Genomic DNA, 27,296 nt, shown 5'->3' on the forward strand with positions numbered 1-27,296 from the left:
CATCTTAACCAATCTGACAGGTATATAGTGATATCTCAGAGTGGTCTTGATTTGTATTTCTCTGATCAATAGTGATTTGGAGTACCTTTTCATGTGACTACAAATAGTTTCAATTTCTTCATCTGAAAATTGTCTGTTTATATCTTTTGACCATTTATCAATTGAAGAATGACTTGAACTATTATAAATTCTTTATATATTTTAGAAATGAGGCCTTTATCAGATCCTTTGGATGTAAAAATGTTTTCCCAGTTTATTGCTTCTCTTCTAATCTTGTCTGTATTAGTTTTATTTGTACAAAAACTTTTTAATGTAATATAATCAAAATTATCTATTTTATGATTAATAATGATCTCTAGTTCTTTGGTCACAAATTCCTTCCTCCTCCACAAATCTGAGGAGTAAACTATCCTATGTTCTTCTAATTTGTTTATAGTATCATTCTTTATGTCAAGATCATGAACCCATTTTGACCTTATCTTGGTATATGGTATTAGGTGTGAGTCTATGCCTACTTTCTGTCATACTAGTTTCCAATTTTACCAGCAATTTTTGTCAAATAGTGAATTTTTATACCAAAAGATGGGGCTTTTTGGTTTGCCAAATATTAGATTGTTATAGTCATTGGCTATTTTGTTCTGTGAACCTAACCTATTCCACTCAACTAGTCTATTTCTTAGTCAGTACCAAATGACTGCTGCTTTATAATATAGTTTTAGATCTGGTACAGCTAGACCACGTTCATTTGCTTTTCTCTTATTAATTCCTTTGAAATGCTTGACCTTTTGTTCCTCCAGATGAATTTTGTTGTTATTTTTTGTAGTTCAGTAAAATAATTTCTTGGGAATTTGATTGGTGTAGCACTAAATAAATAGATTAGTTTAGGGAGTATTGTCATCTTTATTATATTCGCTTGGCCTCTCCAAGAGCACTTGATATTTTTCCAAATGCATAGATCTGACTTTATTTGTGTGGAAAGTGTTTTGTAGTTTTGCTCATATAGTTCCTAATTTCCCTTAGCAGATAAATTCCCAAATATTTTACTTTATCCACAGTTATTTTAAATGGAATTTCTCTTTGTATCTCTTGCTGTTGGATTTTATTAGTGATGTATAAGAATGCTGATGATTTATGTGGATTTATTTTGTATCCTGCAACTTTGCTAAAGTTGAGGATTATTTCTAATAGCTTTTTAGTTGATTCTCTTTGGTTCTCTAAATAAACCATCATATTAACTACAAAGAGCGGTAATTTGGTTTTCTCATTACCTCTAATTCCTTTAATTTCTTTTTCTTCTCTTATTGCCCAGGTTAGCATTTCTAATACAATATTGAATAATAATGGATAGTGGGTAACCTTGTTTCACCCATGATCTTATTGGGAATGGTTCTAGTTTATCCCCATTACATATGATGCTTACCAATGGTTTTAAATAGTTGCTACTGATTATTTTAAGAAAAAGTCCATTTATTCTATACTCTGTAGTGTTTCTAATAGGAATGGGTGTTGGATTTTATCAAATGCTTTTTCTGCATCTATTAAGATAATCATATGGTTTTTGTTAATTTGGTAATTGATATAGTCAATTATGTTAATAGTTTTCCTAATATTGAATCAGCCCTGCATTACTGGTATAAATCCTACTTGGTCATGGTGTATTATTCTGGGAATGATTATCTGTAATCTCTTTGCTAATATTTTGTTTAAGATTTTTGCATCAATATTCATTAGGGAGATTGGTCTATAATTTTCTTTCTCTGTTTTCATCCTACGTCGTTTAGGTATCAGTACCATGTCTATATCATAAAAGGAGTTTGGTAGGAGGAGTCTTTCATTCCCTATTTTTTCAAATAGTTTATGTAGTATTGGAGTTAATTGCTCTTTAAATGTTTGGTAGAATTCACATGTAAAACCATCTGTTCCTGGGGATTTTTTCTTAGGGACTTGATTAACAGTTGTTCTATTTCTTTTTCTAAAATGGGACTATTTAAGTAATTTATTTCCTCTTCTGTTAACCTGGGCAATCTATATTTTTGTATGTTTTCCTCCATTTCACTTAGGTTGTCAAATTTATTGGCATAAAGTTGGGCAAAGGAACTCCTGATAATTGCTCTAGTTTCCTCTTCATTGGTGGATAGTCCTCCCTTTTCATTTTTAAGACTAACAATTTGATTTTCCTCTTTCCTTTTCCTTATCAAATTAGCTAAAGATTTATCTATTTTTATTGGATTTTTTTTTATAAAACCAACTTTTTGTTTTATTTATTAATTCAATAGTTAGTTTAGTTTTGATTTTATTGATCTCTCCTTTTATTTTTAGAATTTCAAGTTTGGTAATTGATTGGGGGGGCTTTTGATTTGTTCTTTTTCTAGCTTTTTTAGTTGCAAGCCCAGTTTATTGGTCTTCTCTTTCTCTATTTTATGCAAGTAAGCATCTAGAGATATAAAATTTCCCCTTATTACCCCTTTGGCTGCATCCCACAAATTTTGGTATGTTGTCTCATTATTGTTATTCTCTTGGATGAAATTCTTGATTGTGTCTATGATTTGCTGCTTCACCCATTCATTCTTTAGGATGTTATTATTTAGTTTCCAATTTCTTTTTTGGTCTATTTTTCCCTGGCTCTTTATGGCTACCCTTGCTTTTTTGACTTCACTTGAAGCATAATAGATTCCACTCCAGCCTTTTATCTTTACTCTATATGTATCACCCTGCTTTAAATGTGTTTCTTGTAAGTAACATATTGTAAGATTCTGGCTTATAACCCAGTCTGCCACCCACTTATGTTTTATGGGAGAGTTCACCCCATTCACATTTACAGTTAAAACAACTAATTTTGTATTTCCTGCCATCTTAATAACCCCAAATTATACTTTTCTCTTTCCTTTTCCCCTTTTTCTCCTCTCTAATATTTTACTTATGAGCACTACTTGCCTCAAGCAGTCATCCCCGTGTAGAGATCCTCCTCTTTTCTTATATCTTTCCATTACTATTTCTCTTTTCCCTTCTATTTAGCCTATCTTTTTACTTTCCCCCTTTTCCCTCCCACTTTTCTATAAGATGAGAGATGTTTTTCAGTGAATTTATCTAATATTCTTTCTTTGGGCCAAATCTGATGAGAATAACATTCACACACTATTCAGCACCATCACTTCTTTCCCTCAATTATAATATATTTTCTTTGCCTCTTCCTGAGATGCAATTTCCCTTATTTAACCTCCATTTCTCCCCGTTCTTTTTTCTGTTACAATCCCCTTTCCATCTCTAGTTTCTGTTTTACGTTATAACAGTAAGAGCAGATTATACATATATTCTCAATGTATACCCATACCAGAAATTCAGTTCTCAAGAGTTTTTTTTTCCTTTTTTCCTTTTTGTGCTTTTCTATTTGGGTTCTATATTTGGAGGTCAAATTTTTTTAAGTTCTGGTCTTTTCATCAAAAATATATGGAATTCACCAGGTTCATCAAATGCCCATCTTCTTCCCTGAAAGAAAATGCTCAGTTTAGCAGGGTAATTTATTCTTGGGTGCATTCCAAGATCCTTCGCCTTTTGGAATATCAGATTCTAGGCCCTTTGATCCTTTAAAGTGGAAGCTGCTAGGTCCTTATTGTGGCTGCTCAGTATATGAATTGTTTCTTTTTGGCTGCTTGTAATATTTTTTCCTTGGTCTGATAGCCACGATATTCCTTGGGGTTTTAATTTTTGGGGTCCCATTCAGGAGGCATTCAGTGAATTCTTTCAATGGTCATTTTACCCTCTGCCCTGCTATCTGGGCAGTTCTCTTTGATGATTTCCTGAAAGATAGTGTCTAGGCTTTTTTTTTCCATCATATATTCCAGGGAGTCCAATAATCTTTAAATTGTCTCTCCTAGATCTATTTGCTAGATCGGTTGTTTTCCCCATTAGGTATTTTACATTTTTTCTATTTTTTCATTTTGGGGATTTTTCTTGATTTATTCTTGCTGCCTTATTGAGTCATTCATTTCCATTTGTTCAATTCTGAATTTAATGTGTTATTTTCTTCATTTACTTTTTTTTTTTTACTTCTTTTTGTATTTGTCCAATTGAATTTTTGAATGAGTTCTTTTGTCCTGTGAATTTTTTTCCATTTCAAAATTCTGTTTTTAAGGAGTTATTTTCTTTTTCTGTTTCACAAATTCTGTTTTTTCTGGGAGTTGCTTTCTTTTTCCAGTTTCACAAATCTATCTTTTAATGAATTATATGCTTTTTCCATTTCACTATGTCTATTGTGTGTTGCCTTTTCCAAACTCTCTTGCAAGACTTTCATTTCCTTTCCCCATTTTTTCTTCTAGTTCTTGTTTAAGATCCTTTTTAAGTTCTTTTAGGAGAGTCTTGTGTGATGGGGCCCAGGTTATATCACCTTTTGGAGCTTCATCTGAAGACAATCTGCCTTTAGTCTCCTCAGGGTTTGAAATCTGTTCTTCTCTTTTGCTATAAAAACTGCCAATTGTTAAGAGTCCTCTTTACTTTTTTACTCTTTTTTTTTAAAGTTAAATTAAGGTCTGCCTTTAGAGCAGGAGAGGTTTTCCAAGACGCTGCAGCTGTTCTGGGTCAATGCTGATTCACTCCTGGTGCTGGGTCTGCCATGTGGAACCTCCAATGCTGGTGGAGTCAGCAATGTCCTGGGGCTCTGTGCTGTCTGTGCTGGTGTTTGTGGTTGGAGTCTGCACAGTCACCCTGAGATTACACTGCTCTGGGACTCTGAGCTATCTGTGCTGGCATTTGTGGTCAGCTGTTTGTGCTTTGTTGCCTCTCTCCTGTTTCTGAGTGAAACAGACCTTTCGTGGTATGTTTTCTTCCATAAATTCTCTGCCCTGGGACTCTGAGCTGTCTGTGCTGGCATTTGTAGTGGTTGCCTTGGCTACTTCCCTCCTGTTTCAATTGAAAAAGACCTTTTTTGGAGAGATTTTTGAAATTATCTTCTGCTGATAATTTATTGCACTCCCAATATTCATGGGTTCTGTCCATCCAGAGCTAATTCAGAGGCTGGATTTTGTAGTTATTGTAAGTGTTGTAAAGATGATCAGAGAGAAATGTTTGTTGTTTCTGCCACCTTGGCTCCGCCCCATCTGAAGTTATTTTAAATGGAATTTCTCTTTCTTGTTGCTGAATTTTGTTGGCAATATGTAGAAATACTGATGAGTATTACTGGGTTTATTTCATATGCTGCAACTTTTCTAAAGTTATTAATTATTTTAAGTAGTTTTAAAAAATTTAAGATTCTCTAAGTTTACCATATTATCTGTAAAGAGTGATAGTTTTGTTTTCTCACTGTCTATTCTAATTCCTTCAATTCCTCATTTCTTCTCGTATTAGTATAGCTAACATTTCTAGTACAATACTGACTAATAGAGGTAATAATGGGCATCCTTATTTCATCTCTGATCTTATTGGGAGGGCTTCTAGCTTATTTCCATTACAGATAATGTTTGCCAATGGCTTTAGATAAATATTAGTTACTTTATTTTTTTTTAATGCATAGATAGATGCCATCTATGCATTTATTTTGATTACATCCTTAAATTAAACAAAAATTTATGAAAGAGTTCACATCTTGCAGGGATCAGATCAGTTAACCTTATGGTTCAAAATTAGTAAATGTTTAAGAAGCTAAAAAAAGTGGGTGCAATAAGCAGATCCAAAAGCAAAACAAAGTATGTATTCAAACTAGAATTTGAGCCAATAATATTAGAACTATATTTAAATTATTTTATTTAAAATATATGCTTATACATATTTATATATACTTATATGTTTATATGTTTAATATATAATATTACTTATCATTTTAAGGAAAACTCCCTATATTCCTGTGCTCTCTAATATATATATATATATATATTTTTTTTTTTAATTTTTTTTTTAAACAGGAATGGGTATTGTATTTTGTTAAAGATTTTTTCTGCATCTATTTGAAGAGTCATACAATTTCCTTTATCTTGTTATTGATATTGACCTTTACTTTCTACAGATATCTCCTTCTAGTGGAAGCTGGTAGAACATTAAATAGAGTAGGAGGCCTGGAGTCACGACAAACTAAATTAAAATCCAATTTCAGTCATTTTCTAAATATGTGATTCTTAGCAAGTCTCTTCATCTCTGTTTGCTTTTGTTTCCTCAACTGTAAAATGGGACAATAATGACAACTACCTCTCAGAGTTATTGTGAAAATCATATGAGATTTTTTAAATGCAAAGAATTTGGCACAGAGTAGGTGCTATATAAATACTTGTTCCCTTCGCTTTCCCTACAAGAGCTAAAATTCAAAGCATTTGAAATGCCTTTAAGTTTCTTCCTCAGAAAAAAATTAATAAAATCTATAGATTAGGCCTACTATAAATGAAGCCATCTAATCTCATTTGGGTCTACCCTATGGCACAGAAATTCTTTTAATCATCACATACTGACTTTCTATCACATTGTAAATGTATAGGTTTAATTTAAGAGTTTCTTATATGAAATATGGGATATTACATTGTTGGTGGAGTTGTGAAAGAATCTAGCCATTCTGGAGAGCAATTTGGAACTATGCCCAAAAAGTTGTCAAACTGTGCATACCCTTTGACCCAGCATTGCTGTTATTGGGCTTATATCCCAAAGAAATACTAAAGAGTGGAAAGGGACCTGTATGTGCCAAAATGTTTGTGGCAGCTCTTTTTGTTGTAGCTAGAAACTGGAAGTTGAATGGATGTCCATCAATTGGAGAATGGTTGGGTAAATTGTGGTATATGAAGGTTATGGAATATTATTGCTCTGTAAGAAATGACCAGCAGGAGGAATACAGAGAGGCTTGGAGAGACTTACATCAACTGATGCTGAGTGAAATGAGCAGAACCAGAAGATCACTATACACTTCAACAACAATACTGTATGAGGATGTATTCTGATGGAAGTGGAAATCTTCAACATAAAGAAGATCCAACTCATTTCCAGTTGATCAATGATGGACAGAAATAACTACACCCAGAGAAGGAACACTGGGAAGTGAATGTAAATTGTTAGCACTACTGTCTATCTACCCAGGTTACTTATACCTTCGGAATCTAATACTTAATGTGCAACAAGAAAATGGTATTTACACACATATATTGTATCTAGGTTATATTGTAACACATGTAAAATGTATGGGATTACCTGCCATTGGGGGGAAGGAGTGGAGGGAGGGAGGGGATAATTTGGAAAAATGAATAAAAAAAAAAAAAGAAATATGGGATATTAAATAAAATAAACAATCTTTTGAAACCTATACAATTATATTTAATTCTAATATTTAAATCCTAAGGCACTTAAGCTGTCTAAAAAGATTGGAGGAGGTAGTAAAAGGAAATTGAACTCTGAGACAGTAGACCTTTTTTCTAAATAACACTGTAATCTTAAGTAAGTTCATTTATCCCTTTTGGGCCTCATTTTTTTTTTTTAAATCTGTTAAATGAGGGAATTGGAATAGATCATCTTTAAGGTTCTTTTCAGATTAAATATTTTTGTTTCACACAATATACTGTCTGTTTTATTTGGAGCAAGACACTAAACCTTTCAGTACCCCGATGAATCCTAAAGTAAGTTATTGAATAATTACTTAGCTGTGTTTGTTGGTGTTTTCTTTTATTGGAGCTCCTCACACTATAAATGAAATCATAATTTTTGAGACACTAAAACTACCAATACAAAGACATCAACTATGTATTGAATGAAAAATTATGATATGGGATAAGAACACCTAGTTATTTACATCAGGAATTTCAATTTCCAACACCTATTTCAGACTATAGTCATGCCATTAATTTAGAAGGCAGTGAGCTCTTTTGATGTCGACATTTCCCAGAATCAGTGGGACAGATTCAGGACAGCAGTCCCTTGGAATATTTTGAAAACATAAAAGGAATTAGGGTTAGCAACGTTTTGTTGAGATCTTTTAATCTAATTCTTCCCTTCTGACTTCATTGAGTATAATGGGATATCCATAGTCACAGAGAATACATAATCATTTTTATCCTCAAAGATAAAATAATTTTTTCTTACCCTTGGGAATTTTTCTTCCAAAGGTTTACATAAATCGTTCTTGTTATTACAGTCATTAGATAATTTTCACTATTAAATGTTGGGCAGACAGAGAAAGTGATTCTTTTTTTTTGATTGTCAAATGTTTACTTTTCAATATACTTTCTTTCTTGAAGGAATTACTCTGGCCTTCTAAGACTAGTACCAGATTTTCATGAGAGCAAGGTTATCAAATTTCATGCTGTGGCCATTTCTTTTCAGGATGAACTTGGTTGGTTTTCAATTTGTAGAAATCTTAATTTGTAAAAACCTTTCCATAACATTTGTTTTCAAAGGGAGTCCATATCCCCAAAATATTTTCTTTGATTTACTGCATAGAAAAAAAAAAAAAGAACTAGAACTACATAGTTGTGTTCTCTGACAACTTGAAAGAACAAATCCTGATTTTCTTTCAAAGCTGTTTTTTCTTGCATAGCAAGATTATTGGTGCACAGTCCTGGAACTTCTGGCTATAAAAGATCCTGCAAGTTGTAACAAGTTTAGTTAAAAAGACTGTATAATGAAGCAATCACACATAATTATGCTTAAAAATATTTTTCCTAATTGTAGATAATTATTCTAGGAACAACTCTAGCATCTCTTGTTCTATTTATTCTATTGTACTTCCACATTGTGTTGAACTAAGTTTCATCTAATCTGCTGTTGAGTGGAAATGTAAATAAATTATGCCTTACTTCCTAGGATTATATCTGATGTTTTCTACCTTAGATGACCTTAGTTTTCCATTCTCCTTTTTTTGTTTTCATCATCCAAAACTATGTTATTTCAGCAGAGAAAAACTCAAATTGCTGTATGAGCACTCTAAATCTCTGACCTTCACTTTCTTCTTGAGTTCAAAGGCAGTAATTCCTATTTCTAATAGTTTGAAGCAAGGGAGTCAAAGAGATAAGCTGATTTAAAAAACATTTTCAAATTGCATATCCTAATCTTCAACATTTATTAAGTGCTTACTATGTGCTAGACATAGATATTTGTATGCTGTCTTCCTGTGATAGATTCTGAGCAACTAAGAGCAAGGATTATATTTTAACTTTCTTTGTATCCCTGATTTTAGCACAGTGCCTATAGTAGGCTCTTAATAAATACAAGTTGATTTAATTATACAATAAAAGGCAAAATGGTAAGCCACTCTAGTATCTCTGCCTAGAAAACCCCAAATGGGGTCATGAAACATAAGACACAACTTAGAAATAACTGAACAACATAGAAAAACAGGGAAAGTTCAGTCTAGTGCTTGGGATAAATGATCTTTAGGGTCTCTTCTAACTTAGATACTCAATACTAATTTAAAAACTAAATAATAAAAATGCTAAATACTTGAGCACTATAAATGCTAAATAGTTAAATACTAAGTATATTAAAAGCTCAAGTATTAATAATGCTAAATAGTTAAATACTACAAATACTAAATATTTAAGTACTAAGAATACTAAATATTTAATTAAACACTAAATACTTAATGGTTAAAATGGCTGAAAATCTTCCAGATTGGCAGTTAATGTGGGTTACCCATGTGGGGCCATAATATCAAGGCCTTGGGGCTAGTAAATCATCATGATTGGGTAAGACTATCTTCACAAAGAACCTGGGGCTTATTTGTATGGGAAGAGAGTGGCCACAGGTCTGCCAAATAGAGTCTGAAAGAACCTATCTGTGTAATTTATCAAAAAGTAGAAGAAAGCAAAGAGCTGAGGGAAAACAAGAGTGGAGATGGAAATCAGAACTGAGTGCCAAAGCATTAAATCAGCAAGATGGGAAACAAGGCAGGTCAAGAGAAAAGTTCCAGAGCAGAAAGCTTACAGCCCTTTATTGGACTCCTTTGGGAACATCTGTAGACTTTAGCTTGGGATGCCAAAGCTGGTCCAGCTTCCTCCAGTGTGTCAGGGCTATTCATAAACACCAGAATGAAGGTTTAGGTAGAATGATTATCTAATTTTCAGATGAAAAAGCTGGGAATAATAGTTAATATTTTAGATGGGAGAACTGGGTCCAGAGAGATGCCAACAGTCTGGGACAGTGCAAAATTAATACGATGCAATTTAATTAGCATTTTCTTCACTTAGCTTCAATTATCAGCTGAAGAAGTTTCAATACATGGGAGGTGTGTCTAGGTGATCATGACTTATGTATTTTAGTGAATTATCAGCTAAATCCAAATCAACAATGGAATGTGACAGTCCCTGAAAATGAATGCAACTTAGGCCTCTAGGTAACATAGTAGCTAGAGGGTTGGACCCTGAGAACCTGAGTTCAAATACTCCCAGAGCCACTTTGTGTAACTCTGTAAGTTACTTAACCTCTTTCAGCCTCAGTTTCTTCCTCTGTAAAATGGGATAATAGCACCTATCTCAGAGGGTTATTGTGAAGATCAATTGTGAAAAGCATTTTTACAAACCTTAAAGTACTATATTAACACTAGTTATTATCATCTTTTAAAAATATTTATTTATTTGAAATTAAATACAATATTAAAAAAACAAAATAGAAAAAGAAAGACAGAAAAAGAAAGTTAAAAAATAAAACAAAATGTCATGTCACTAGCAGAAAATCAGGGAGAATTCAAAATATGTAAAAATAAATGTAATAATCCCTTTGAAGAAAACATATGTAATAATGGAAGAAATTATATTCATGATTGTCCAACCTCTCTTTGTTTCCTTGTAGGTTATTTTTTTGTTCTCTGCTGTGCACTTTTTTTTTTTTTACTTTATTCTTTTCTTCATCTTTCTTATCCCCCATCTCTTCTAAACAGTCTACAGTGAAGCACAGTTATATTTAAATATACTTACAAACACATACACATATATTCACACATACCCCAGCCACACTTCATACATATATCAGTACACACATACATAAACCTACATGCATACAGACATACAAACATATTAATTTGCACATATGTAAAAAGCATCTAAAACAATATTAATATGGCTGACATATAATGTAGATTTCTCTCTTAATCTAATCTTTAAATTTGATTTTATCTGAAGTCAGTGATTATTAGCCATCCTTTGTTTGTTTGTTTCTAATAAATTCTACTCAATCTTTGTTGTAGTGTTTGTGTTTTCCTATTCCTGCTTATAGGGATAAGTAAGTACTTTCTTACTTTAATTCTAGTCCTCAATTTGCCTTGCTATTACATAATCTTCCCCTACCCATGCATTCTTTTCTTATCTTCTCCCCCCACCCTTTCCTTCTGTCTTTATCCCATTCCCATCAACCTACACATCTTCTCCCACTCCCATCAAATCTAAACATCCTTCTGTATTCCACTTTATCCTATGCCACCTTTCTCCATTTCCCATTAATCTATATACCTTGTTCCACTACTAGAACTCTATACACTCTTCAATATCCCACCTTATCCTTTATCCTTTGCCCATTAATCTACATATCTTGTCCCACTGCTATAAGTCTACACTTCCTTGGGCTTCAGAATGTAGACTGATTCAGGGAAACAGGATGAGGGGCCCAAGGCAAAAAATACTTGGGGCATGATGGCAGCCGATACTATACCCAGAGAGTGCCTAGAAGTTCAGTATCCAGACATGACCAATCAGCCAGGAAGCCATCTGATGGGAGAAAGGGATTACAATTAGGGAGGATAGAGTTGTATGCAGCTGGGACAACTGAGATACCCCCCTGGAGAGGTGAAATCTGTTCCTCTTCAGCCTATGGATCCCTTGCCTCCAGGCACAGTAGGCTTGACCATTTCACCTCCTGAGTGTACTTACAAAACAGTGTCCATCCATGCACTGATGTGGGAAACTGGGAAATGTGTAGATAATATTCTAGTTACTAATACAGGTATTTTTTATACCAATGCACAACTTAATGTGTGCTGTGAAACCATCCCAGAGTAGTAAATTTTATTTGCCATTGCTCCAAATTTTACACACAGGTCTCCATTAAAGATAACCAGACTATTACATAATTAGTGATGGATTCTTGAAGAAAAGGTTTCTAAAGTTCCTCTTAAAGGACCAACTATCTTTACAGATGCTTCCAAACATAATATTTGTGCTGTATACTCTTGTGACTTAACTATAAAGAGAGTAGTCAGAACTCCTTTTCAGTCCACTCAGCAGAATGAATTGTATGCAATCATTCTAGCTTTACTTATTATCTAGGAGATATACATATAATATCTGATTTGGTGTGGTACAAAGAATTGCCACAGCCCAAATAAAATTTGTAACTTCCCATATATATCAGCTCTTTAAGGAACTTCAAGAGCAAGTGAGAAAGCATCTAGGTAAGATTTATATCTTGCATGTCCACTCTCATAGTGGACCTCCAGATCCTATTTTTGATGATAATTCAAAGGCAGATAGCCTTCTAACCATGTTGGCCAATACTCCTTTATTTCAAGGAGCCCAAGAATCTAATTTTAAATATCATTAGGTTGCTCGAGCTTTACATTTACAATTTGGAATAACAAGAAAGGAAGCTAGAAGCATAGTAAAAGCCTGTACAGCTTGCATTCTTTTCCACACTCCTACAATCCCTCCAGGGAAGAACCCTCATGGTTTCAGACTCAATGAAATTTGGCAAATGGATGTAACCCATTATAAATCTTTTGGTCGTCTGTCTTTTATCCACATGGTGGTAGATGCCATTTCAGGATTCACTTTTGCAATTCCAGAAGCAAAAGAGACAGCCTGAATGGTCACTGAATTCCTTATACAAGCATTTGCAATTATGGGTGTGCCACGAGCAATAAAAACAGACAATGGACCTGTATATACTTTTAAACATTTTGCACATTTTTGTGCACAGTATAAGATTTTACATATTACTGGCATACTTTTTAATCCTCAAGGACAGGCAATAGTAGAGAGGAGAAAAAGAGACATTAAGACACTCCTCCAAAACAAAAGAAAGAGGAAGCCGCAGGTAACCCTAGAGAACTTCTAAATCTAACTCTTTATATTATTAACTTCTTGATTTTTGACAAAGATGCACTGCCTCCGACAGACAGGTTTTATAACCCACCAGAAAGGCAGTGTCCAGTTGAGCAGCTCCACTGTCTTTAGATAATTTCCAGGTGATGTGGAGAGATTCAGAAAGTGGTGAATGGAAGGGATCAGATAGGTTAACTGCTTGGGGGAGAGGGTTTGTTTCTATCTCTACAGATGAAGAAGGAATCAGATGGGTGCCAATGAGTTGTATTCACCTTGTCCATTGGAGAGAGATGGAGCAGACCCTTGAAATGAAGGAGAAGACCCAAGAAACATCGGGTGGTTCCATCTCTGACTGTGCCTACAACTGAGAGAGCCTGGCAGTTATAGTGTTTGACTCATGGACATCAAAAATTGTTGGACTTCAAAATCCTCAGGAATCATTGGAATCCCTGAGACATGAAAAGATTATTGTAGAACTTCAAAACCCTCAGGAATCATTGGATTCTCTGAGACATGATAAGATTGTTGTTGGATTTCAAAACCCTCAGAAGTCATTGAATTCTCTGAGATAGGATAAGACTATTGTAGGACTTCTAAACTCTCAGGAATCATTGGATTCTCTGAGATATGATAAGACTGTTATAGGACTTGAAAGCCCTCAGGAATCATTGGATTCCCTAACACATAAAAAAGATTGTTGAAGGACTTCAAAAACTTGTGGGGATCATTGGATTCCCTGACACGTGAAGCAATGGACAATAGATTGGTTTGGGACTATCTCTTGGTTGCTGAAGAAGGTGTATGTGTGATTGATGTTTATGTACCCTCCTTCTAGGACTTCTGGAAATCTCTTACAATACCATGTTGATTTATATTGTTTGTTATATCACTACTTGCATGTACAATTCATGTTTATTACACCACATTAAGTCTGGACTGACTGTGAGGAGAATCATCCCTAATAACCTCTGTGTTATTGCTATGAGCTTCTGTAATACCTCCCATGATGATGGGTTTGTGCATACCTGTTTCTAATAAGATCCTTCAGCCCAGAAAACCGCTAGCAATCCCCACTTCCCTTTGGTGCTTTTCATCTCCCTTCCTGAGAAGTCAGGCGGGGCGTGATCACCTCCTTTTTGTAGTTCTCACCTCCTTGACAAGTCAGGGATGGCCTGACTACTTGTGCTGTGAAACAAAATAAAGAGGGAGATGTAAAGGACTGAAACTCTTGAGTCAATGCACTGGAATGGGACAATCGAGCACTTGAGGCTAGTTATTGATTGGATAATACTCTATAGGAATATGCTTGGAAAATGGCCCTTCCCACTATCCTGTGCTGGCCTAATCATTTTGTGTATATGGAGAATTGTGGGAGGGACTAGGAGGTGCAGTGAGACTAGCAGGGTCACTTCTGTGAGAGAGACAAGGTGGTGAGATTGCAGAGATCCCACGCTTCCACTCTCTACTGCTAAAGACCAAGTATAATCCTGACTCCCGCTGATTCTAAGGTATCTATGTGCTAACATGGTCACTACACCCAGGGTTGTATAAAAATTCTTAGGGTGAAAAAGGGTCCCGAGATGGAAATCCTCCTGTAAGAGTTGAGGATACTTAATACAAAAGAAGATCTGGGGCATGATCCCTGCCTTCATTAAAGGGTTGTCATGTGAAAAAAGTAATTAGGCTTATTCTGTTTGTTTCTAGGGGTAGAAGTAAGATGATGAGGTGAAAATTATAGGGAGCAAAATATCAGCTCCACAGAAAGAAAAATTTACTTACAATTCTAGTTGTATAAAATAGAATGAAATTCCTTAAGAAGCAGTGAATTACTTTTCACTGAAAGTCATCAAATAGAACCATTATTTATCAGTAATATTGCTTTAAACAGATTAAAATGGGTGACCTCTACAGTCTTTAAATTTTTTTTTACTGAGAATTTTTAAAAACCTGATAGCTTTTTTTTTTTTACATCATTTATTTCCTGTTGTATTCCCTCCCTATTCCTTTATTCTCATCCTTTATAATAATGTGTGAAGGAAAGAAGAAACAACAACAAAAGATTTCACTTTCTAAAGTCTCATATCTTAAGATTCCAGCTATATAATGCAATACTGTTATTTGAATAAGCCATTTGATGGGGAGTCAAAGAACTGAGGTTCTCATCCTAGCTCTGGCACCAACTGGGTGAACTAGGGGCAAGTTAACTTATGATCATTATCATCATAGCTAACACATATTTGGAATGTCCCAACAGCTGTTAAAGCTTAAAACTGAACTGACTTTAAAAAGCTTTTAAAGGCTTATAAAATGGTTAATATATACAGTTTCATTTAAGCTTCACAGTAGCCATATGAAGCACCTATTACAAATATTATTATGCCCATTTTACAGATAAAGAAACTAACATTAAGAGAGGCTAAGGATGGCAGCATAAGTAAATGTTGGAAGAGGATTCAGACCTAAGTCTTTCTGATTCCAAATCCAATATTTTATCCATTTTGCTACCCTGTCTCACACTGTCTCATTTCACTCTCAGTTTCCTCATCTGGAAAATGAGGGGTTTGAATTCCATAATTTTTAAGGATCCTACCAGGTCTATTTAATCTCCAGTTCATTTAATGCTTCAATACTCACTTAATAGTTCAATACTTGATTTTATTGGTATTACATGGCTATCAATCAAAATCCAACTATCTCTTCTCAGGCTGTATGATTTTTGCCCATTAACTCTCTGTTGAAATTTTATTGTCTTTTTTTTTTTCCTGGAAATCTATCCATTTTTTTCCATCATTGGACAAACATATTTTGTTAAAATACTGACTGTACATTCATTTTTATAGACTTTCTAAAATTTGTTTTAGTAGCCAAAGTTTATTTTTTCATCACTCTTTCTCTGTCACTGTGTTAGGAAAAGAGAGTAACACTGATCTGAGGTCCATTTAAAATGAATTGAATCTGTTAAACTTATAATCTTTGGGAACTAGACTAATCTCTATATCACCATTAGGCTTCACAACAGGACTTTGGTGGAGATGTTTTATCCTATTTCCATTTATACACTGACAGAAGTGAAATCTAGGTTAGAAATGGAGAATTATAGAACTAACTATTTTTTAGTAGAGAAACTCTAACAATAGGAATTAATCTCAAGTGGTAATGCCATAGGACTTCTCTTCTAAGCCATGGCCCCAACATTCTTCATGGCCAGATATCAAAAATATTGTTGCTTCTTTTTACATAGTTACCTGTGGGTTATCAATGGTCTTTGCCCTAAAACTTTGGCATATCTTAATAAAAAGGATGAGTTAAGTCTGTTCGTGTATTATTTTTATTATTCCTAGATTCAGTGTGACTGCTATGGTAAAAAGCCTTTTCATCTCAGTTTCTGACTCTTCCTCGAATACAATCTTGTTTTCACTTGCTAGGACATTCAGCAGACAGATTCCATTCCAAAGTCATTTAATCAAGATATGAAGCAATGCAACTGACAAAGAAGATAATCATGGAGTAAGTGTAGAGAGCCAGAACTCTGGAGAAGTATATTTGAAACAAGGTGTTAACTCAGTGGAATTGATAAGACAATGGTTATCTAGTTTAACATGGTGATGAATAGTTCTCTAATTCAGTATGATTGATTTTATCTTACAACAAGACATTAACTCAGTGGAATTAAGATGATTCTCTAGTTTACATGTACTTAGTGCTTAGTGTAGTTCTACAAGATTGACACCTATGATGATGTACTTATAATAGAGTATATAAGAGATCTGGGAGGGAAGAGAGACTTCAAGATGGAGAAGTCCTGGTGGCCCTCCTGCCTCCTTCACTTCTCCACTGAGACAAGAGAGATTCCATCCTTGATCAGCCTCATGGTGGCTCTCCTGCCTCCTGCACTTTGAGAGAGAAGACTTGACCAGCCTCTGGTGGCTCTTCTGCATTCCTCCACTGAAACCAAGACTCCTTCAGGAGGGCCTCCAGAAAGCTAGCCAGCCCTTAGGCAAAGGAGACAGACTGTGAAGGAGATAATAGACTTTGGACTTTATCCCTGACCATTTTCCTGGTGATAATTCTGCTGAGAACAAGGCTGGTCTGAAGACCTTCCAGAAAGCTAACCAGTACACTACAGTAAAATATTTCTTGCATTCATATCAAAGAAGTAAAAACAAGGATATCTGATACTTCTTGGTTTCCCCTCCCTGACTCCCCAAATTTTGGATAGAGTTTAGATAGAGTTTAGGTCACTGATTTTTGTTACTTTTTCTTAGACTACATTTCGCATCTTCAAGTGTACTTATCTTTAGCCATATCTATTTTTAAAAATTCTTGTTTTATATTACTTACCAATTGCAGTTCTTGCCTGGTATTGTTATGTCCAGTGCTCATGCATCTTATAAATGTAGCATTCCCTTTGAGTGATGTTGAAAGAATTCATTCTAGGGACATTCACTATACCTAAAATAAGAATATCCTTTTTCTCTGCAATAAATCTGTTGTTCTAATAGTATAAAACTTTCATGTAGAAAAGTAATCAGAAAATATTCTTATCTTCAGAATGCTACTCCTGCACTGAAGAATTACCTGGAGAGTATGTTCATGGAAAGATACAAAATAAGCTCAGAGGGCTGTCATTCAGTCTTTAATTTTCTTTTAACCTCTCAAGAAGTTGAATAGCTCATCTTTAGTAGATTGACATAGTGTGGTTTAAGGAGAAGGCCAAGAGCCAAAGAAAAGAGGGGGAAAAAAAGAGAAAAAAAAAACTTCACACAAAAAACTTACTAGAAATTTCAGAGGCATAAAATAATACATTTGTACAAACTAGATATTCATTTGAAGATTGGTCAAGTAGCCCTCATTTTCAGAGTAAGGAGTTAGAAATCTTTTTAGTTTGCATCTGGCAAAAGATAATGAAGCCCTTTTGGAAAGCTGTATTTGTAGGTTTAAAATTTTTGTGGCATTGAGTTACTATTTTTATTTGGGGACTAATTAAGCTTAGTATAGTCAGTCATATCTTCTTCCTCCCTCCCCCACTTACCCATTTTTCTTGTTAGAGAAAAGGTTCTTTGTTCCTAGTTCACAAATCCTAGTTGTGGAATCATTATTTTGACCACTTTGAAGAAACAGGGAATTCCAGGGAGGTAATATCTATCAATCAATTGAGCTATATGATCCAAGTTTCTTCCTCGTTCAATCAGCTGCTAGTATCAATGCCTTTTTCCCTTTGCTTGTTCTGTCTTTTACTGATTCAAAAGCAGTTTTCTTAAATTAAGTAACTCACCTCTAAATTAGGATGAGCAACTAAAGTTTAATTTTAGTTAGACTTGCTATAGATGGGCAATAAATAATTCTTATAGTCATAAAAGTTATACTAGGATTTTCTAGTTATCAAACTCAGATTTTTCATATAGTCATATGTTAATTAACTATTGGGAAACAAGACACTTTGGACATGTTTTCCTTCAGTAAGTAGTTTTTTTCTCTATGAGCCAGAAAGAATTAATGTTTTGAGGAGTCATAGTCAGTATCACATAAGATTTTACAGGCAAGACTTTAAAGAAATGAAGAACTTGGGAAATGTTATTTGAAGGAAAAAATTATGAATAATTTATGCAGAAAAATTGAATATAATCATACTGAGTAGGGAAAAAGGGAACTTTAAAGAAAAAGAAGATCCTCAAACATTCTGAATGAAAAGATCAGAGCTTCAGAGAAATTTTGACATATAAACAGAAGAATCGAAAGAAATATTAAAAGGTAAACATAATTATAGGGACCTAAACAAGGATAAACTATTTATATAAACATACATACATAGAACTCTATCACCATCACAGAAGAGTCTAATTAGACAGGAGGCTTGGGAGTAATTCTATCAAGTTGTGATGATCATAAAAGAAGAATGCATAGAAGAAGAATACATTAATGGGGGGAAGTAGGAAGAATGGAGAAATCATTGCATATATCACTCTCATTTGAACTTGTTGAAGGACAGAAGAATTTCAGTTGGATACAGAAATACATTTCACTCAAACATATTTTCCCTGGGCTACCTTATATGCAATGCATCCCTAGTTAAGTGATGATCAAAATTGCATCTTAAATACTGGTCCACAAATCCAAATCCTATTCTCTGATTTTAAATCCCTCTCTCTGATTCTTCTTCACTAAATCATTCCATACTTTGCACATCTACTATTGTCTTCTGAATCTTCTGCTTTAATTTAGTGACATTGAAGAACACACCAATGTTCTGATGTCCTTGCCCCTGTACAATCTGTACTGTTCTGCTCAAGACTTTATAATCCTTAGTGATATTTTTTTAGATTCTTTGTAATGTAATGAGAAGTTAATTATATAAATTTCACTCAAAGTGGTAAGGGGGGGTAACAGGTTTGACAAGTTGAAGAAGAATCTGGTATCATCCCCCAAAAATGTTCCAGGAAGAAAATTCCCATTGTACTCTATGAAATATTCCTGATCCAACTCCATGTATGCATCCATTTAGGTCCTACTATAAACATTTAAATATTTACAAACATATAACAGAATGAAAAATGCTTTGAAATACCTGCTTTGCAGAATAAGCATTTAAATACTTTTTATTCATTCATTTAAACATATAAGTAATTAATATCTCCTAATTTTTCCTTTCAACCTTTCAATTAGTTTTCTCCCACTTTTACACTTTTATTTTTCTATAAAAAAATCCATGTGTTTTGCTTTTACATGGCAATCACAGATAACGTTTCATTGCTTTCATTTTTACATATTAAAACAACATATTCATTTCATTTATATGTTAAAAACATAGGTTACTTGTTTGAGGGCTCTTATAACACATTTAAGTAAAATGTAAATTTTAAGTAAAATTTAAGTAAAACATTAAAGTAAAATGAATAATGCAGTAATTTTATCTAAATGTTCATGAAGCATTTCACATCTGGAGCATCCCCCTTTGTAGCATCCCCTTCTCTATTTTAAAAAAATCAAGAGAAACCTATTTTATTTCCCTCTCACTCTGCACCCTATAAAAAAGAGCAATTTTTTTTCCCTAACAAATATGTATGGTAACAATAAGATGATTGAGGCCAATTCCAACAATCTGTGTGATGAAGAGAGCCATCTACACCCAGAGAGAGGATTGTAGGAACTGAATGTGAATCATAACATAACATTCTCTCTTTTTGTTGTTGTTCACTTGCATTTTGTTTTCTTACTCATTTACTTTCTTTGATCTGAATTTTTTTGTACAACAAGAATATGTTTATACATATTGGATTTAACATATATTTTAACATGTTTAACATATATTGGATTGCTTTGGGAAAATCTGAAACACAAGGCTATACAAGAGTCAATGTTATCAAGTTATTCCTGCATATGTTTTGAAAATAAAAAGCTTTATATAAAAAAATAAAAATATATATGGTAAAGTAAAAAAAAATTCTTCCATTGGCTATGCACAAATACATATATATATATATACACATACATACATATATGTATGTGTATATATAAACACATGCATGCACATATATACACACAGACACAAATACAAACATATAAATGTATATGTAAAATTTTTTTGGTTTTACATTATTTACAATTTTACCACACTGTAGCGATTTGCCATTTCCTTCTCCAGCCAATATTCTACAAATGAGAAATTAAGGCAAATAGTCTTAAATAACTTGCCTAGGATTGAACAGTTAAGTGTCTAAGGCTAGATTTAAATTCAGGAAGATGAGTCTTCCTGACTATAAGTCCAGCACTCTATTCACTGTACCACCTAATTGACGTATATATAATCCTAGACCTTAAATGTTTATGTGTCACACATCCCACTCTGCTTGTGCTACTTCATACACTAGTAAGTATATGGAAAAGAAAGAGATGGGAAATAAGAAAGATGAAGAATTTCTATATAATAATTTATCAGACAATCTGTTTATATTATTCCATCTATTTTTGTAACACCTACCAGGTGGTACTTTCAAAGTTTGCTTTAGTCTATTTTCATATAAATAGCAAAGATAAATACATTTTGACTGTGGTAATGAAAAATGATGTGAATAGATCAATCAGCTTAATTTCACTGATTTTATATTTGTTCCATGATATGCTATCTTTGCTTTGATCTGCATGAAGGCTTGCTTGTCGGACAGCAAATGCTTTAATGGCTATAATTAGATAACAAAAGCTGATGTCATCTACATACAATCTGTTCAAACTTATCAAACCAAACTAGCTTCTTATTTTTAATGTCCAATATCTCTGTCTTCTTACCTTCATTCAGAACTATAGTACATAGAGATGAATTAAAATCACATTTTAACTGGTTGAGGCAGATTGTCTCATTTGCAGATGAACTTTTCTCTATTTCTTCCATCTCAGTTATTTGTTCTTTTATGGTGACACCACAAAATGGAAGATGAAAAAAAAAAAACAAAAAACTGACCATATTGCAGAGTAGATACAACAGCTTCTTGTTGGTTGAGTTTGACCAGGTCATGAGAAACCATTTTTTGTTTAGCTTTGCGCTACACGTGCCCAAAGGCTGGTTCTTTTTCTTTGTAGATTGTTGAAGGTAACAAAGACAAATATCTATCTAGGATTATTGTACTAGTCCAGATGCTTTTGGTAATCTACAGATTTCAACAGATAAGACTAATGAACTTGAAAATATTAAAGAAAATAGACCTTTATTTGGCATACAAGAGAAAACTTCCATGAAGAGATGAAGATGTAACTTGATCAAGAGGGCACAGGTTACATTCACAACTCAGCCAGCACCAGGAAACCAGGCCCTCAGGTGAGATGAACTATCACTTCAGGAGTGTGCTGGTAAATAGTTAACAAAGACCATTGAACTTACATGGTTCCAGAGGAAAAAGTAAGGTAGGTGACCTTGCACAGTCCTCATTCATTCAAATTCAATTCACTTACATGTTATGACATCCCCTCCCAGTTGTCATGGTTTTCTTTGAGAATAACAAATGACCAAGGGAAAAAAAAAAAAAAAGGACATTGAATACACTTTTGGAATAATTCTCCATTATAATAATTTTTTCATCACTTTCTTTAATCTATACAATCAACATAACAATAAATCAATTTCTAGATGATTTATAGCTTTGCTGATTTCCAAGTTGTAAATACTCACACAATTGGCCTTTTGAAAACTAATTTGAGCTGACTCCAGCATAACCCTTTTTATAGGCTATTCCAAGTGGAGGAAGGGGGCTGTTTGACCACAATTTTTATTCTGTGACAAGATCCTTTGACCTTATAGAAAGGAAGCAGATGGTCATTGACTGGAAACTAGAAGTTTTCAGCATAAAATATTTCATATGTGGAGGTCTTGGGGAGAGTACTAAGCAGGAGGAAAGGGGCAGGCCTAGAAAAAGATGGTCTGTCACAAGAAAAGGGGGGGCCAGTTCCATCCCCTATCCAAAGGAGACATCTGTTCTATTATAATGATTTCGATATGGTCTCATCCAGAAGAAAGAGTTTAGAGTATATGAACAGTGGCAAGGATGTATATTATTTTAACTTTTTTCTCTTACTTTACTCAATACTATCCATGTCTAACATGCAATATCAGTCCCTCCAAAGACTAACACAGATTACTATCAGCCTGTATGACAAATGAATATCTTATTTACTTTTATGCTAAGTGTGGAGCAGTGGAAAGGACTCTGAACTGCCAGGAAGCCACAGTTCTAATCAGGACTTTGGCACTAACTAGCTACTTTTGATCTTAGTTTCCTTATTTATAAAACTAGGGGATTAGTTCTCGAAGATCCTTTCTAATTTTAAAATCCTATGATTCTATAAAATAGAAAATTAATCTCAGAAATATTTACTCAGATATAGATAGGAGGTACAATTCATTTTTGTGATGCTGGGCAAGTCTGTCTGCCTCAGTTTTCTCAACTATAAAGTGAGAAGAATAATAATGCCTATCTTCCAGAGTTGTGAGGTTTAAATGAGATAATATTTATAAAGGGCTTAGCACAGTGACCGATACATAGTAGATATTTAATAAATGTTTTTTCTTTCATTCCTTCTTTCCTTCTAAAGCCAAATAAATAGCTGGTATTAGAAATCTAAGTAAGTACATTGTTTAGTAAGTATTCCTTAGTGGGAAGAAGGATGAATTTAGAAACAGGGCATCTGGGTTTGAATTCAAGATCTTCCACTTACTATCTGTGTGATCTTGGATAAATTATCATCTCTGGATCTCACTTGAAGGATAAGTTCATAACAAATGACATGTAAATTTTCTCCTAGCTCCAAATCTATCATTCTACTCTCCTTTGGATTCATGATTTCTGACTTTACTTCCTATCGCAGTATATACTTGGTTCTTCTCTATCAACTTATTTTCCTTTGTATATAAAGCTGAAAACGCTGTTCATCTTGTTGAATGAATGAATACTAATCTCTGATATGATAGCAATAGTGCCAATCAATTTATGTAAAGTGCATAGATTATTTAGTCTGCTACATTTAACCTTGGATCAGTATTTGTTTTCAATACTTTAAAAAAAATTATCTTCCTCTACCAGCTTGTGCTTTCTGAGTCATAATCATGCATAATTCTAGGGACATTAATGTTTAATTGTTGTTTAATCATTTAAAATTTTTTTTTTTTGCTCTAGCTCTTCAATGTCAAGGGGAAATTTATAGGACAAAAAACAAAACAAAAACCCAGTGATCTCAATTGTAATTATATCAAGTTTTACTTATGGAAGTACCTGCTAAGTCTTCTTTTGCAGGTAATTTAATGGCATTTCATTGTACTTGGATCACATATAATGCTAGGAACTAGTAAGCTACGGGTAATGAGGTTTAAACAATCACATTTACAACTGGACTGAATCTATTACACATTTTGGAATAAGTTTTACTCTTCTCCACGATTACATGATAGTGGATCCTAAGATACTAGGACATTGTAGTAGTTCAGTTCTTAGGCCTAGTAACCTTGACTAGGGAAGATACAATAAAACTCATATATTACTGTAATTCCTATTCTTTCAAACAAAAGACCTTGGTTTGTCTTGTCAGTATTAGCTGAGATGGTGTGATGCTGATAATAATGAACTCTTGTACTAACAATTACAGAACGCTCCAAGGAGTTCACTTTTAATTTAAACACAAGCTAAATGTACCATTAAAAAGCTGAGTTACTGACATCATTGCTAACTCATCTGAGGTTCATTGCTTTCCAAATTTGTCCTTCAAATTGAGTTGATAGCTACTGTACCCTATAATGGATTTTTGTAGATTTTCTGGGGAAATAACCTTATAGATTTCATAATTACTGTGAGAACAATCATTTACAATACTAATATTCCCATCTCTGAACACATTTTTCTTTGACAATTTTGAAATAAATTTGGGTTAATAATTTTTAAGAATTAAGAGTAATAAAATTTAAAAGTAAATAGATAAAAATTGCTAAATGTTTAACAACTAGCTCTCCAAAAAATCCCATGTTTACACATATTTTTGATCAGTATTATTAACATTTTCTTTATCACTTTTTTAAAGTCTAGACAATCAGTAAAATAATAAATCAAGTCTTGACTTGTAGTGTTTGCTAATTTCAGAGATATAAATGTTGACATTGAAAATTTAACAATTGGTGTGACTACAGCACATCTCTGAATTTTTGTATTCCAGTGCTTTTGAGCACAGTGATTATAGAAAATAAATGATCAAATAGTCAAGACAATAGAGTCACAGAATCTGTTATTGGGAGAGATATCACAGTTCATTTATTCATAATTTCCTCTATGGTATCTCACTAAAGTGATTATTCAACCTTCACTCAGCGATCTCTAGTAGATGAATCCTACTTCCTGAGTTAGCCCATTGCACCTTGAATTACTCTAATTGTGAAGAAATTTTCCCATAAATTAAGCCTAAATCTTCCTCTCTGTAATCTAAATTCCATTGCTCCTGGTTTTGCCCTCTGGGGCCAGAGAGACCAAGTCCAATATCTTTTGTCTCAAATAATTAAGATAATTTTTCATGTTCCTTTCCCCTTTCTTCATTCCTAAGTCATTTTCTCCTACAAACTAAGCATACTTATTTCAATCCTCATATAGCAAAATCTCAAGGTCCTATATCATTCTGGTCACTATCCTTATCAGTTAGATGTAACATCAGAGGTTTTACAGAAGAGGAAACTAAGGCAAGGAGGTTAATTTACTTATATAAGGTTACACAGCTACAATTATAAGCATTAAAAGCAGGATTTGAATTCAATTCCTACATGTTCACATTTTGTTTGTAGTCTCCTAAAGTCACCCCATCTTGCATATTTACCTACACACACACACACACACACACACACACACACACACACACACAAATATATATATATATATATAGACATATACACATCTATATATGTATATTTGTATGTATGAGTGTATGTGTGTGTGTGTGTGTGTGTGTGTGTGTGTATGTAGCTTTGTTTAAACTTTGAGTAAGAAAATGAGTTCAAAGCCTCCCTTGCATATTTACCAGCTTTGTGACCTTAAAAAAGTAATTTAATTTCTTCTGTCTCAGTTTTTTCATCTGAAAAATGAAGGGGTTGGATTCAATGGACTCCAAGGACCCTTCCAGCACTAACTCTATGATCCTATGATCCTAGGACCTTACATTTGTGAAGCTGATTTTTTTTTTTGTTAGAATTTTTTTCCACAATATATATGCATGAGTAATTTTTTTTATAATATTATCCCTTGTATTCATTTTTCCAAATTATCCCCTCTCTCCCTCTACTCCCTCCCCCCGATGACAGGCAATCCCATACATTTTACATGTGTTACAATATAACCTAGATACAATATATATGTGTAAATACCATTTTCTTGTTGCACATTAAGTATTAGATTCCGAAGGTACATGTAACCTGCGCAGACAGACATTAGTGCTAACAATTTACATTCACTTCCCAGTGTTCCTTCTCTGGGTGTAGTTATTTCTGTCCATCATTGATCAACTGGAAGTGAGTTGGATCTTCTTTATGTTGAAAATATCCACTTCCATCAGAATACATCTTCATACAGAAGCTGATTTTTTTAAATCTAAACTTTATACTTAATATTGACCTATTAAATTTCACTTTATTAGATTTAGCCAATTGTTTTAGTTCAGAAAAGTTGTTTTTTTTTTTTTTTTGGATTCATGATGCTGCTGTTCTTCCCTGATTTACATTATTAGAAAATCTAATAAGCAGTCCTTCATTGAAGTCTGATAAAAATATTACACAGAACCAAGTGGAGATTCCTATGACATAGAATCCTTTTAAGTTGACATTGAACCACTAATGCCTACTCTTTGGGTCCAGCTATTAAATCAGCTAACTGTTCAACCATATAGTATACTTTCTTCTGTCTTGTTCATAAGGAGAATTTTTATCGAGTGCTGAAATCCTAGTAAGTTCTGTGTATAGTAGTCACCTGGATGACTAATCAACCTTATAACTGTTCAAAAAAAGAAATGATTTGTCTTTTTAAAAAACTATTTGTTTTTGATGTAGCTATCTTGCTATCTGTTCCATTTTAACTGAGAAAGAAAACAAGAAATTACAAAGAAAGCCTGTTAATTCAGCACAAATGCATTAGTTCTTCAAAATAACCTAGGAAAAGTAGACTTGATAAAGTTTTAGGACTTTAATAAAGTATAATATAAATAATAATTAATTAATAATAATATAAATAGTAAATGATAAAGTATAATGATTGACAAAAGCCAATGTGTTCAAAACAACGTGTGGGAAATTCTCCCCTCCCCCCATTTTTGTTCAAGGCATTTAGATTAAAAAGACATGATAAAACATAAAGATAGTAGGAATGGATAGAGACTATATTCAAGAAAAAAATGTGTCATATAGGCTATGAAGATAGGGAGTGATTGGAGAAAAGCTTGAAGGTATTTGAATGGAAAGCAATAGCAACTCTATAGCATTAAGTGTTCATAATACATGAATGAAAAAAGGAGAAATGGATTTTGTATTGTAGCAATTTGTTGAAGGAAATTTCCTTATAGAATTTATGGATTTTAGATATTAGTTCCTCTGTCATGCAGACAATAACTAAAAGAGGAGGTAGGGCTAGGATGCAGAATTCTGCCAACTCTAAAAAGGTTGATTCAAGCTGGTTCCTGAGCCCCACCTTAGAAATCATAGTCCTTTGAGCAAGTACTCTATCTCCCTCTTAAAGATTTGGAACACACCTGAACCTTTATTGAAGTAGTGGTTCATTTCTGCTTCATTTAAAAATTCAAACT

The sequence above is a fragment of the Sminthopsis crassicaudata genome, chromosome 3 (assembly GCF_048593235.1).
Source record: "Sminthopsis crassicaudata isolate SCR6 chromosome 3, ASM4859323v1, whole genome shotgun sequence".
In the NCBI taxonomy this organism is placed as follows: Eukaryota; Metazoa; Chordata; class Mammalia; order Dasyuromorphia; family Dasyuridae; genus Sminthopsis; species Sminthopsis crassicaudata.